Source organism: Humulus lupulus, chromosome 2 (assembly GCF_963169125.1).
Source record: "Humulus lupulus chromosome 2, drHumLupu1.1, whole genome shotgun sequence".
NCBI lineage: Eukaryota > Viridiplantae > Streptophyta > Magnoliopsida > Rosales > Cannabaceae > Humulus > Humulus lupulus.
In genome coordinates, this window is record NC_084794.1 from 75,189,598 (window position 1) to 75,202,856 (window position 13,259).

At 33.6% G+C, this 13,259-nt stretch overlaps 1 long non-coding RNA gene across 1 annotated transcript; it reads right to left on the minus strand.

Annotated features, from left to right (window-relative positions):
• Positions 1-910: 910 nt before the first annotated feature.
• On the minus strand, positions 911-11,827 carry LOC133816115 (uncharacterized). The gene is made up of 3 exons (XR_009885020.1): positions 11,320-11,827; positions 1,609-2,143; positions 911-1,532 (listed from the first exon to the last, which is right to left on the minus strand). It is a non-coding gene; the product is annotated as an uncharacterized LOC133816115 (long non-coding RNA).
• Between the last annotated feature and the right edge of the window lie 1,432 nt (positions 11,828-13,259).

Consider the following 13,259-nt stretch of genomic DNA (forward strand, 5'->3'; position numbering starts at 1 on the left):
TTTTGAATTTCATCAAATAAAAGGTCTATTTTGTTCCATATGTAATTTTTTTTTTTTTTTGCAATCTCTCTTAACTTAATAACCTATGGTCACACTCATAGTTTATTAAGGGGGCATCATTGGTATATATACCATCAGATTAAAAAATAAAAAATATATATATACATGAAGTATTTGGAGATAACCAAGTACGCGAGCTTAGATAGTTCGGACATAACCGACTTATCAAAAAGATAAAAAGTATTTGGAGATAACCAAGTACGCGAGCCTAGATAACTGAGTTATCAAAAACATATGAAGTGTTTGGATATAACCAAGTACGCGAGCCTAGATAACTGAGTTATCAAAAACATATGAAGTGTTTCGATATAACCAAATACGCGAGCTTAGATAGTTCGGACAAAACCGAAATACCAAAAACCTAAAACGTTTGGAGTTAACCAGATGTGCAAACTTAACAGGTCTGGAACCAGCCAAAAAATTGATCAATCATAAGTAGGAGCCTAAACCTATCACGAGACTAGTCGAGATCGAGGCTGGAATATCTTAAGAGAAAAATAGTTTCAAACTCTTAACCTCGGAACAAAAATGAGGATGAGGAAAAGTGACTAAACAAAAAAAAAAAGATATAACCAGATCATTCACATTACATACCATATAAGTACTCTGGAGTTCATGGTTAAAGTAATATCCGACCTTGATAAGTAACGAGGTCGGAAGCGGATAACTCGAATAGACTATGCATGAATGCATCGAATTTCGAGCCTAAATCCAAACTATGTTCGTATGAATTAAATAAACATAACCGGTTCATCAATATAAAAATATGCAAAATATTTCGAGCCAAGAAATGTAAAGCATATAAAAGAATGGTAAAAGAAATTGTATCAGCCTCGTGGGCATATATTAAAATAATTACAGAAATAAGGGGACGCAGCCTCGATAATTGATCTCCCCGAGGTCAGATTCAAGGAAGAGGAGTCTCCTTGGCCTTCTCAGCGTCGGTGGCACCGGACCCCCCAGGACGAATAGCATGACTATCCTCCTGAGCTCCCTCCGAAACGGTGTCCGGAGCAGCCTTCTCCTTCTCGAGCTGTTCAGCCTCTTCCTTCTTGAGCCGAGCATTCCATCGTTCAAGAAGCGGCGCCTCGTGGGGACCTAAGAAGCTGGTGTCCAGATCTTCATTATAAGCCCACATCCAGTACATGGCTGAGTCGACCGCATTTTCCTTCTTTTCTTTGTACTCGGCAAGAAGGCGAGTTTTGGCATCCTCTATGATGTCGAAGGTGGCGGCCTTGTCCTCTTCGAGCTTCTTATTGGTCTCCTGAAGCTGGGTATTATCTTTCTTTTGCTCCTCGAGTTCAGCTCTCAGCTTTTCGAGCTCCTTGGCCATGTCCTCACGCTCCTTAACCACTGCCTCGAGCTTAGCATTCGCCGCCTTCAGATCGTCATTCGCTCTAAGGTGGAGGTCCTTCGCCTCTTGAGCATGAGTCCTGCTCGAATGGATCTCGTTGTTCAGCTCTTAATTGAGCCTAAAAAAAGGAAGAAACCACCATTAGCCTCAGGTCAGTATGAATGTAAGCAAAAGGAATATAGAAGGATACTTACCGCAGCAGTGTGCTCGATACTCTTCTCGTAAAGGACAGTGCGGTCTCGGGTGCCAGTTAGCACTGCCACTGGGGAGCTTCGAAACTGCCATAGCTCTGGCCGATCCGGGACATGACATCCGAGATCAGCGTAGATCCGTGAGGTCCAGCAGTATTGTCCACCACATATGAGTCCATATGGGTGGAGATTGTTAGCTTCTGAACTCGAGAAGCAGAAGGCCTTCTGGAAAGTTGAGCAGAAGACGTTTCGCCCACCACAGGAGGTTGGGACTCAAAAATGGCAGGGGCACCAACCAGCGAAGTCGGTGCAACCGCGGAGACGACGGCCTGCGAGGATGGAATTGTCGTGGAGGCGCTGGCCTGGACAGTCGACGCAGCAATAGAGCTCGAAATCGGCGGGGCAAGGGGAGGTGTCTTCTTGGATCTCTTGGAGCCTTTGCCCGGCTGACCGGTCTTCAGTGATCCCGCCCTAGGGCATTTGCTCCTCTTGGCGCCTGCATTGTCGATAAGGGTGTCAAGGTCGGAGTCCATCTCTCCTGCACAAGTCACAACACAGTGAGTCAGTAAAAGAGAAGTGTACATCAAGTAATTTCGGTATTAGACATATAGAGTGATGATAGAAGAAACCTAACTGGAACTCTCCCCCGAGCTCGAGCTTGGGGACCATGAAATTCCCCCGTCTTCAGAGGAGGCGGGGGGAGTGCCTTCCCTATAAGTAGGTGATAACCTCGAGAGGTCCCTATAATCATTGGTCCCGTACTGCACATCTATCCCATTCCACACCTCGTCCGTGGTGTACATGGTATCGTATTTCCCGAGCCCACTATCGAACCTATGGACACAGTCATCTACCCAACTCCATATGTAGAAGTGGTATCTATCCTGTGGGCACGAGACTAACCTATTGGGCCTGTGTTCTAGTAGTGTGGGGGACCACATCCTCGAGGTAGGGAGGACTTTACCTTCATCTGAGTCCGAGCTCGAGGCTTCATCATTGGCCTCATTCCCGGACCGCGAACTCCTCAGACGAACTGGGAGTGATGGCCTCCTTTCTCTCCTCGGAGGAAGGGTGCCTGTGGGCAGTGGCACCTCCTCCCAACGTTCATATTTTTTGCTGGACCAGTCAGAGGTTGACTGACCCTCTCCCAACAGCCCGCAAGCTCGGAGCTTACCCTCATGTAATAGGCACGAGAGAGACCTCCTACCATAAGGGATTTGGAGTAAGACCTCTCTGTGCCTCTTCATTGCTTCATTAGGGGTGGGACGTTGAAAGTTAGCTGAAAAACGAAACACATTTCAACTAAATGTGGATTTAAGAACTAAAGTCTCGATCTCAGGAATAAAAGTAACGAGAATACTTACGAATCCACCTGAACGAGTAATGTCGAGACGGGGACAGACCATCTGTCCAGAAGAAGGCCTTCTTGAAATCAGGCGGGTGATTGGGGAGATCCCCAAAAACCTTCGTCTCTTTGGGATAGCTCGAGAGATAGTAAAAACCATCCCCTCCCCAAGCTCGGGAGGGGTTACTTTTCAAACAAAAGAGATATAAAATCTCTAAAGGTGAAGGTCCTTCCCACCCCAGCTCGTGGAATAAGGACCTCAGGACAGACAGCACCCTGTACGAATTAGTATTGAGTTGGAACGGAGCCAACCCAACGAAATCAGTAAAGCCTTTGAAAAAAGACTTCAAGGGCAGCAGTGCTCCTGCCCTCATATGTTCTTGGCTCCATGCCGCATATTTCACTGTGGCATCGCGGCCGCCAGGGGCGAAACAGCTCCGTTCTTGACCAGTCGGAGCTCGACACTTCAAGGTGCCTGACAAATGAAGGCCATGGAAGGCCAGTATTTCAGATATTTGGCTGGTTGTGGTAACCGTGCTCCAGTAGAGCTCGGCCTCAAACATTTCTCTCCTTGGCTGTGAGGAGGAAGGTTCCCCCATTAAGGAAAACTGGAGTTCCCCTAGACGATATGCAACAGTAACTCTTAGCGCAGGGTCGAGGGGGATTGGCCTAGGTCCTGAATTGAGCTCCGGATAGAGGGCCTCCCAAAGAACTCTTCTCTTCTTTTCAATGACCTCGTCTATCTGGCGGCGATAGTGGGCTCGAATGTCTTCCTGCTCGCATGCAAACTCGTACTCTCTTATCCGGCGTTGGTTCCGGGCGAAGAGCGATTCTGGGTTCGGAGATTTTGGCTCGTAAGGGATTGCCAGCAATGACCCCCACCCTCTTTCCAGATTCTGTGACATCTAACGAGAAATAAAATATGGTGAGGGCCATGCATGCAAGAATTACGAGCTCGATGGAGTGAGCTCAGAAATTTAGGAACGAGACACTAAATACTAAGATCCTTATTGAAGAGTCAGGGGCGTGTATTCCACGAAAGAGAAAAGGAGCGTGGATGATTTTTTGAAAATCCCGAAATTCAAGGGAAAGAAGAGTGGCGGTTAACCAGGAAAGGCATCTTTGAGTTTCGTGCATTTATCAAGACCCACGTTTTTATCCGAAAGCTTAGTGCACAAGAAACGTTGCCTAAAAATTTCAAAACCCAGAAAATGGGAACCACATTCAAACGTCAAAACTGGGTATAAACCAGAGACGAAAATCCAGAATGAAAGTCTAAAAGGCATGAAAGCCTATCGTGTTAAAACTTCCTATCGTGGATGCAAACCAGTATAAACAGATACACAACAAGAACAGTTTAAATAAAAAAATGGCATACTTACACAGTAATGGCGATTGCAGAGAGATCGTCGATCGAAGAAGAGGTTGCAGGAAAGAGATCACTGACTCGAACATACCAGGATTCCTTTGCTTCTTTGGTCGAGAAAACATGCACAGAATAGGAATTTTGCAAAGAGGTCTCTGAGTTTGTTTTTCTTTTTTGCTTATGGCGAATGAAGGTGATAACTCTAGGATTTAGAGTTATTTTTATAATCTTTGAACTTGCTTTTCAAAACTAAAAAGAGTAATGAGTCCTTATTTCATGTAATTTTGTCAGTTTTAGTGTGTTATTCTAGGTAGTGAGTCTGGGTAAGAGTTAGGTTTGTATTGTAATATTTTTCAATGTTTTTTATGTAAATTACTGTGTTGTGTTAATCAGGAAAGGAAGCTTACAAAATATGTAAAAGGGAACTGCTGGAAGCAAGGGGAAAAACGAATTCTGAAAGGGGCGTGTTGCTGCTTCAATGCTGTAGCATCACCACAGCAATTCAAGGAATCAGGCAGGTGACGTGGCTAGAAGACAGCTGGGCTTAATGAGTGAAATCAGCATCTATGTGGCTATAATTTTAATAACTTAAGTCAGTTGGGTGATGTGGCACTTGGAGGACAAAGTGGGAATTGACTTTCCTATTAGGGTAAAGGAAAGTGCCCTAAAAAGAAGGGTACCAGCCAAAATAGAGGGAGACCCATTATCATTGAAGTATTCTACATATTTTTGCAGAGAGAAGTACAGAGAGAAGAAGAAAAAAAAGAGAAGAAAAAAGTACCAAACAGAGGAGAAGAAGGCAGACGCTCTAAAGGGGGACTTGAGCTCATCACTCATCTTTCTCTCTAATCTTCACCTCTCATTTTGTATTAATTTCCTATCTAGTTTTTCTGCTCATACTCTATGGAACTTCTAAGTTCTAGTCATGTTTTTATAATTTCAGTTATGAACTAAGCTTTTGAGGATTTGGGTGGTTATGAACCCTTTGTATGAATTAAATTTCTAAATGCATGGTTAAGTTGTTTATGTCATAGTTCAATTTAATGTGCTGTAATGATAAGTGAATGTTAATTACTGGCCATTTTTAGCATTTATTAAGTTAGATCTAGCTTGGAAAAGGGAAGTCTAGCTGAACCCATTCAATTGATGCAAGAAACTTACCTAGTTTTAGGTGATTTTGAGTAGTGGAATAGGACTATTTCGCTGCCTTGCATAACCTAAATATTTGGTGCTTGATTGGTTGGTTATAGTCTGTTTTAATACAGGAATGTATTGAGGGGGGTTATAGACAATAGATATTAAGTTTTGGGAAAAACTTACTGGGTTTTGTGAAATCTGTTAACTGTGACATAAATTGCTGACCCATTGCTGAGTCATTGCTGTAGCAACTGGAACGAACCGAGGGGAATTAACCACCCAAATCTATTTTTCTCATATCTGAAATCCACCCAGAATTCTTTCATTTTAATCTCTGATTTTTAGTTTAATTAATTTGCTCATTTACATTTATTTTCAGAATTAATTACATAAATTTTCTCTTGATTTGGTTACTGAATTGTAAATTGTTCTTAGTTGATATTGCATTATTTTTAGTTTAAAAGTCCCTGTGGAGACGAACTTTGATACTGTATCACTGTATTACTTGTTTGTGACTGTGTATACTTGCGCATATTTTAATCGTTAGAATTTTCACATCAGAAGGTAAAAGTGAAGAAGAAGATGAAGAGTGGGGTCTTGTATATATAAGTGGGGAAAAGGAATTAATCAGGAGCGTCGAGTGAAATCCTCACTAGATCGAACGGATGGGGATCAATGACAAGAAGGCGCCGAAAAGTTGTCAGACGGACGATCGTGGGCGTGTTTCCAAGGCGCTCGAGTACCAAAAGTGAGCAATACCCAGCTGACGCGTGTCCATTTTTAAAGGTGTGACGGTGCAGTTCTCAGGGAAAGTAGTTCAAAAGTTTCCTTCTCTTAGGATTCGAACAAATACTTTTGAGGGGGCAAAATGTTATACCCAGATTTCGAGCCATGTTAATTATGACCTCGAAAGTTGGATTCGCAAATAAGTGGACTCATAAGGTTGGAAGCAAGCTCCAGGATCATATGCCGAGCTTGCAGGATATGGACGATCTCGAGTATGGTGACCTCAAAGAGTTCATGATCTCGAAAGATAGCCCTGGGATCACATCCATCTTCGGAGACAACTTCGGATCAGGGTTCTCGAGCTCGACGCGCATACGATCTCGAACAGATTGGGTGACCTCGGAAGATGTCTCCAGCTCGAAAGGTGACAGGAAACCTGGGAGACTAAAGCCTTAGAGATACGCAGTAACCACATTGAATATCTACAAGTATTATAAATATGAGATATAATCCTCATTTATTAATGTAAATCCCCTAGAATCGTGGGATATTATTTGATCAGTTATGTGTTTCCTGGTCTTCAGGGACGTTTCCTTTTATATCTGATTATAGGCATTTAAGGCCATTTATTTTATTCACAAAAAGAGTAACTACCCAAAATATGTGGGATAGTATTCTGCATCATTCTCTATAAATAGAGAAGCCATGCGCCATTGAAAAGGACCGAAAATTCTGATCCTTGAGAGAAAACTCTGAAGAATTCATGCTTAAGGATTTTCAGAGATAATCTTGAGTTTAATAACAGAGACTCGTGGACTAGGCAGATTTAACTGCTGAACCACGTAAAAATCGTGTGTTTGATTTGTTTTATTGTATTTGGCCATTATCTATTATTGTTTGTGTGCTCTTCTTTCACTGTTTGACGAAAAACGGCGTCAACAGTTAGCTTAATTTTTTCACATCTCTTGCTTTTCAAATTCTATTATACATTCTATTAATTTCTTGAAAGGATAGAGAAATAAATAATTGATTAATTAGATACGTTTTATACAATTTTACTATTAGAGCATAACTTAAAAAAATGGAGGAATTAAAAAAGGTATAAATTTCTCACTCACATTATACAAATTATAAACTTAATCAAACAAATATAGAATTACGTTAAGTATATATAGTTTAATTACAAAATGTATAAATTCAAATTATAATATTTATCAAACAAATATAAAATTACCTTAAATATATATTTAAAATTATTATAAAAAAAAATTATACGAAAGCGGGCATATTTTCTAATATATTTATATGATGTGACACTCTAAAATTGCTCCAAAGCACCCTTTCTATTTTCTTCTTTTTTCACATTTTTTAATTTGAATTCAAATTTGATTAAGATATTTAATTATGAAAATTATTTAATTAAATTATATATATAAATAATCGTGAACTTTTCTCATTTTTTATTTTACTTTTTTAATTTATAGCTATTAATTAATTAAGGAAAAAATTCTATCTATTTTCTCTTTTTAATCATTTTTATTTTAATAATAATAATAATAGATGTCAATTAAAAATATATATAATAATAAATAAATAAATAATCTTTCTATTTATATTTTTAACATTTTGACAAAACAAGAGATCCAAATGTTATTTTTTAACAATAAAAGATTTAAACGGGTAATCAATATTTTGACAAAACACAAGGTCCACAATTTAATTTTAAAATATAAAGAGTTCAAATGGATAATCGGCTAAAATACAAAATAAAAAATGGTGTGAAACCTTATAGAAAACATAAATTATATAGATAATTATACATATTTATATAATTTACTTTTTATAAAGAATTTTAACACTTTAAATATATACATGGTACAAAGGTTAATTTTAAAAAATAAAGAGTCAAAAGGAGTAATCGGCCGAAATATAGTATTCAAATAACCGATCTATCTATTCCTATTTTTAACATTTTGACAAAACTTGAGGTCCACAAGTTCATTTTTTAAAATAAAGGCCCCAACGGGTAGTCGACTAAAATACAAGGTTCAAAATGGTGTGAACCCTTACAGAATACATAAATTATATATATAATTTAATTTTTATAAATAATTTTGAACATTTTCAATAAATACATGGCCCAAAGGTTAATTTTTAAAAATAAAGGGTCAAAACGGGTAATCGGTCAAATACAATGTTCAAATAATCAATTTATCCATTTCTATATTTAACATTTTGACAAACACACAAGAACTAAAAGTTAATTTTTAAAAATAAATGGTTCAAACGGGTAATCGGCTAAAATAAGTCTTACACAAAACATTAATTTTCTTATATGTAATTTATATTTTTTATTAGAAAAAATCACACAAAGCATATAATAATGATAATAATAATAATAAAAAAAAAGTACACGTAGAACAAGTTTTTTTAACTTTATTTTCGACACTTTAATTATTCAAAATTATACATTGAACACCATTGTGAAAAAAATGGTGGTCAACATGCCCTCACGTGTCCATATAAAAAACATGTTGTACGAGTATGGTGAAAATGAATCCTTATCCTACAATCTCCCAAAAAAAATATTTTAAAATATGTATATTTTTTAATAATTATAAAAGACTGGGCGAGCGCGGTTATGTTTTCTAGTTACAAATATATATAGATATTGTACCACACATATTATGGTTAATTTATGGTATAATACTCATTTCACTTTGTATTAACAAAGTTACGAAGGGTTTGTTTGGCATCATTTTTGTTTTTTGTTTTCAAAATTGTGTTTTCATAAATGAGAACAAAAAATAGTTTTTATAATTTTAAAAAAATAACAGGTGTTTGGTTAATATATTCTAAAAATAATTTTTTAGTTTTATTTTTTTTTAAAATGGTAAATAAAAAATTAATAAATATATTTAGAAAGAGAAAAATCTTTTAGAAGTTTATAACAAATAATGAGATAAAGTAATGTGAAAGAAAAAATTATGAAAAATAAGTAGAGAAAAAGTAAAGAGAGAAATTTTGAGGAAGAAAAATTGAGAAGAGAAAAATTGATAGAAGCAAAAAAATGAGAGAGAAAGTGACGATAGAGAAAATGATGAGATAGAAAAAATGAGATGAGAAAAAATGATGATATAGGAAGTGATGAGAGAGAAAATAATTAGATAATAAGTGATGAAAGAGAAAATAAGCAGAAAAGTAATGAGAGAAAAAATGATGTTATAGAAAGTAAGGAGAGAAAAAGTTATGAGAAATAAATTAATAAAAGAGAAAATGATATGAGATAGTAATAATTAAAAATGTAATATGAGAAGAAAAAAATTAACAAAAAAAAATTTGAGAACAACTAAAAATAATTTTTTGTTCTCAAATTTTTTGTTTTTTGTAACTTTGTTTTTAAAAATTATTTTCTTAAATTTCAGAAAACAAATTTTAGGTTTTAAAAACAAAAAAGAAGAAGCTGTTATTTTAGTTAAGAATCATACACCCTCATAGTTTTGATTAGTTTTGTTCTCTTATTTATAACTTTGTTATTATTTAGAGTTCAGATAATATAAAGCTTATACAATACAGTTTATTTGTTAAAAGTTGATGGAGTGAATTTTTGAATATATATAGCATTCCTAGTACATATAATTTACACTCTGTTTTGTTAATTTTTGAAGGGTTTATATATTTTTGGACCCTGTGTTTTGTAAAATTGTTAAAATAGAACTCTAAATCTGATTTTGGTCAATAATTTCTCAACTAAAATCACAAATAATTTACCAAACTAACAATTAAAAACAAAAATAAAATCATTCTGCTTAAAAACGGTATTGTTATATTAAATTTTTTCTTCATCAAAATTGAATTTAGGGTTCTATTTTAATCATTTTACAAATTGCAAAGTCTAAAAAATAATTTATCAAAATACAGGGTCCACAGATAATGAGACAAAACACAAAATCCAAAAAAAAGTATAAATTCCATTTTAAACCAAGTGTTTTAAATATATATATATTTTAAAAAACAATATTTCTATGTAGCAAAGTTGACAAAACTGGCTAGTAATATATAATTAAATTAACTATAATCACAATTATTAAGTAGTAACCCCATATGGCGGGGGGAGTTTGCCTCTTAATAATTTAAATTCTTATCCATGAGGTTTAATTCTGCTAGACAGCTCATCAAAGATTCTTTTCCATGAAACTATACATTCACTCTTCAAATCTCATTATTATATATAATTTAATTGTATCAATCTTAAAAAATTAAAAATTCCAGCTTTATAAGTTTAGAGGTCAGGTCCCCAATTAAATCTTAATTAAATCCATTTAATAAATAGTGTTAACTGTCATTAGGTTTCATTATGCATGGTACTTACACACCAACAATACATACCATATGAGTATATATATATATATCATTACTTATATACATTGAACTTAAAAAGTAGTTAAGTATTAAGTAAATGGGATTGTTTGCTCATAAATGTTGGTAAATAATATTTTATATCTTAAACAATATAATTTATTTGTATCAATCTTAAAAAATTAATTTAAGAATCGATTTAGATCACGTTTATCTATTTATTTCGTTTTCAATATATAATGATTACTGTCGCCACAACTTTCGTTAAGAAAACGAAAGATTGGCTACATAAATAAATAAATAATTCTTGGTACAAACAATTTAATGATCATAATTCCCAATAACTTCAATTAAAGGGCAAAAAAATAATAACCGAAAAAACGTTGTGTCCTGAAACATATGAGCAAAATGCCTCCTTGTGACCCTTCTATGTAAGCATTATTTTATTTATTTTTCCAAAGTAATTAAAACGAAATTATTTGCCTGTACACATAATATTATATATTGTATAAAACATTTAAATATATATATATATAACCCCTAAATATAAGACATATATATGATGTTTCAAGTCGATCTTGATCTGATCTTGAATCTTGATATTCAAGATTAAGAAACTTTCCTTGATCCCCTTTTTATAAGAGACTTAATTAATGATTAATAAATCTGAAAATAAAAATCGTAGAATAATACATTTGGGATGATAAACATAAATTAAACTGTGGAGGTCCAGAAGAAGAAAAATATTCCATAAAACAGACCAGTAGAGAGAGAAAGATACCTGTAGGGGGCAAGGGCTGCAGCCATAGCTTCTAATCATGAGAAATATCGTGATTTACAAAGTACAACAAATATATATATATATTTATAGATATTGTTGAAGAAAGTAGGAGGGGCTTCAGTCGCGGGGAGATGAAGCCTATTAATGTATGGACTATATATATCATCAAATTATAACCCTTAATTTGATCTGTCACACACTATTAGGCGTCATCTCTCCTGCGACAGTAGCCCCTTCAATTCTCTGTTAAATAATCTCTCTCCGCCGCCGCAAGCTAATTGGTCGCCGACCGCCCTCCTCCTCCTCCTGTCTTAATTCTCACAGAAATTAACTTTTCTTTAGTAATAGGACTGGTATATATGTACATATATAATTGTCTCTAATATATATAGGGCCGGTATAGCTAGGGCCATCCAGTCCAGATACATATACAGAGTACATATTTGTATATATAAAGGGAAAAAAATCAGGGTTTTCTAAAAGTCAGGGTACATACATATAAAGTTGTCCTTCCCCTGCTTCTAAAAGTCAGGGTTTTCCCGTATATATGTATAATATGTGCATTTTACATACAAACAAGGCCAGTAGTTTTATTTATAAAATTTATTAGTTAATTTTATTAAATATATAAATTTTAAATAAGTAAATAATATTATATATAAAATAATATCACGAACATATAAAATAAAAATTAAACAAAAATATTGTTTATCATTTTAAAAAAAAATATAATATTATAATTTTTTATATCACAATATATCTTATTTAAGGTACAAAATATTTATTATATTATTCAAATGACACATTAATAATTAGAGAATAATCATTTTTATTCTTAAGAGAAGATAAATGTTATTCTAATTTTTTTATGTTGTTGCACAATCATCATATTTATATAGTATGACACCTATAAATAATATATTTATAATATTTATTGTTATTCAATATGAATATATATTTATATAAGTTAAATCAAATAAAAAAATAACATGTTTTTTTTTAAATATAAATGATTTTTTTTAATAAAAATTAAGATTATGTATTATATATTATTTATTATTGTTATAATTATATTCTATAATATTTAAATTTATATTAATATAACTATTAAATATATAGTTTTTTATTAAATGTTATTATAATAATGATATTTTATAATATTTGAATTTATATTAATATAATTAATATTTTTAATAAATTTTAAATGTATATTCGGTCAAATATTTAAAATATTTTGATGATGTTAACAAAAATAAAAAACTGTAGTAAAAATTTCAGTTATCTACCCCTTCATATTTATATTTTATATGTGTAAGTATATGTAAAGGCTCCATGTCTCGGCTCTATGGCTAAGATATAGAAATATATCTTAATTAGTAGGCCTTGGGCAATATTCGGGTCAGGTTGGAAGCTTAAAATTTTGCAGGCAAGAATAAAATATACATATCCATAGGTCGTTAATAATTAAATATAACCAATAATATATAACTATATTATTTCTTTCTCTTCTTAAATCATTAATCTTGATTTGTTTTTTAATATGTAGTTGCATGTCAACGCAACATGAACAGCTGTAGATGATGATATGTATTTATGTGTAGAACCACTTACATGTGTATAAACTAATTGTAAAACATTACACCATATGTGTCATGTTTTTTTTTATTACTACTCCTAAATAATTAATTTGAAGTGCCTCATATGGATGTTGAATTAAAGTTATTTAAATAGGAGGCCGCCCCACTGATATATTTATCATGAAATTTATGAGAATATACTATCTACGATTGATAATATAATAAATATTTCTTCAAATTGATATTTGGTTAAAAAAGAAATCAATAGTTTTAGGTTTAATAATTATTTCATAGATATGCTATATCTGATCAATAGGAACAAAAAATTAAGATTTTCACAATTGAATTAAAAATTATCGATCA